Source organism: Elephantulus edwardii, unplaced genomic scaffold (genome assembly GCF_000299155.1).
Source record: "Elephantulus edwardii isolate Elephantulus edwardi_28Jun2011 unplaced genomic scaffold, EleEdw1.0 scaffold00029, whole genome shotgun sequence".
NCBI lineage: Eukaryota > Metazoa > Chordata > Mammalia > Macroscelidea > Macroscelididae > Elephantulus > Elephantulus edwardii.
In genome coordinates this window covers 1,593,138-1,595,816 of record NW_006399779.1, presented here as the reverse complement: position 1 = coordinate 1,595,816, position 2,679 = coordinate 1,593,138, and positions in this window count along the sequence as shown.

Below are 2,679 nucleotides of genomic sequence, written 5' to 3'. Positions count from 1 at the left end.
GTGGAGGGACAGCGCAGGAGAGGAAGACCCTTGATGAGATTGATTGATTGAGTGACTGGGGTTAGATGTGTCAGAGACAGTTAGATTGGCATAAGATGAAGCGGGGTTTAGGATCATTGTACAAAGGTTCACCATGAGTTGCAGCGAACTCGATGGCACATAACAACAATAGGGGTTTAATCTTCAGACGGTCCTATTTTTATCTTCAGATTGTGCATTTCTGGATGTATTTGACAGTCTCTTTATACCATAGACTAGGCCTAATATGATCTTCTTTTGTAATTCGACTCAATTTAGGGCACTGAGTTTTTCAGAAGCCCTTCTATGTTCCTTTAGACAGAGTTGATTATTGTTCTGTTCTACAGACCCCATGACACTTCCTGTAACACTGATTACTACTGTGGGCTCCATAATAGGCAATGAAGACTTTGAAAGAAGATTTTTTTTCATGTTTATGTTTGTAGCTCCTGAACCCTATTGTATCTTAGCTAGTGCTCAATATATTTAAAACTTAAAAATAGGAAAGTGAGTGTCAGTGGATAATGGATGAGATTAACAGTGGTTTTATTTTGAACTTATTTTGATAAATACTATGTGCAGACTAAAAAGAATAAAAATATTTTCTCAGATCTTCTATAATATTTAAGTAATTAGTAGCCAGGCTAGAGTTAAACATTTGTTCAAGAGATAAGAATAAGATTTTGGTAATAAAAATATTGTATTTGATGAAATGATATTTTAGAATTTATTTTTTAAGCAAAATTTTGTTTTAATTGTGATTTTAACAAATATTTACAGAGAAATTGGAATTTTATTCATTCATTTTTGTACCCTCACCCTCTCGTTCCCTCCCCCAGTTCACTTTCTAAAAATATTCATTCATTGTTGCAGAGATTTCAGAATTTTTTTTTTAAATATCACAGTCATGTCTTAAAAGAAAATTGCTTCTCAAAACAAGAAAAAATGATATTCCAATTACTGATGTCCATGAACACTTTAGCACTTGGTAACTCAGAGATAACTCCTAGGAACACTGAGAAATTCTTCAAATGATTTTTTTTTTGTTGTTCTATGGTGCTGGAAAAGAGTATTGAGCACAGTATTGACCACCAAGAAAACAAACAAATCTGTTTTGGAGAGCATGAAACCAAGTTTCTACTTGGAGGCATTTTGACATTCCATCTTACATGCTTCATGTGCGTGGTCAGGAAGGACCAATCCCTGGGGAAAGACATCATGCTTGAAAGGGCAGAGGGACAGTGCAGGAAAGGAAGACCCAGGACAAGATGGATTGACATAATAACTGTGGTAATGTGTTAAGGTGTTTTGGAATCAGTGAGACTGGCGCAGGACAGGACAGGGTTCAGAGTTATTGTACATAGAGTGGGATGGCACATAAAAATAACAACAATTACAACAACAACAATGCTATTTTAAGTTCTGTACATACTTTGGACATGTTGTAAGGAGAGACCAGTCCTTGGAGAAGGACATCATTCTTGGGAGGGTGGAGGGACAGCGCAGGAAGGGAAGGCCCTCTATGAGGTGGATTGATTCAGTGACTGGGATAATCAGGATAGAAGTGTCAGAGACAGTGCGATTGGCACAGGACAGAGCAGAGTTTAGGGCCATTGTACATAGGGTCGCTATGAGTCACAAGTGACTCAATGGCACATAACAACAACAACAACAACAACATACCTTCAACAAAATTTTTCAATTTCTTAAGGTTCAGGTAAATAAAATGAAGGCAGTTAATGATTGCTTAATTTACTTACCAAAATGAATTTTGGAAGCAACCATGTTTCTAGAATTATAACGATTGATGCTAGGGAAATAGTTCCAGAAAATATCATCATCAACCATGTGGTATTAAATAATGTTGCAAAAAGAAGATTGATAACAAGTTTTTAAAAAAGTTTACTGTATGTTGTTAGCTTCTTACTAATAATAGACTAGGACTCACTGTTTAGAAGTTAATATATTGAAGAATAGGATTATTTCGAACTATAACAAAGGAATTTTTTTTTCCAAATATACATATATAGTTATGTTGAGAGAAAAATTGAAATATGCTTTGATTGACAGTATCATTGATTGGATTCTGCTTTTCTGTGGTATAGTCAGTCTGTTGTTCAAAATGGTTTTCCTAGGCACTTGCTTTTAACTTTGCCTTATGTCTCTGTGGGTACATGCAAATAAGATTTGTTAGTTTATCCTCAAGGGTATTGGTTAGTTTCCTCATCTATTTCAGTAGATTTAATTTGAGCTAGTTCAGTAACAGAAATATTAGAATCTCATTATCAGCAGTAAAAAGCAGAGAATGTAGCATGGATCGTTTGGGACCGGAGATTCCTGCACCAATCAGACCAGGGTAGTCAAAGCTGTATCAGAGAACCAGAGACTTAAATCTGAACTCATGAGACAGAGCTGACCTGGAACCACTGTCCTACAGAGCCAGAGCCAGGTTTTGCCCAAGCTTGCCAGAGGATAAGGGAAGGGGAGATGCCTTCATTAGTAGGACTGAGAAAACTTTGTAACATAAGACTAAACCACAAGGACTAAGGTTAAAAATCCTGTGAGCATTCTTCAGAATCTTGATTGAGAAAATGTATCCTGTTACCAACCTGAGTAGTAACCTGCTTGCACTCCTATTAAACCCTATGATTATAAGTATGG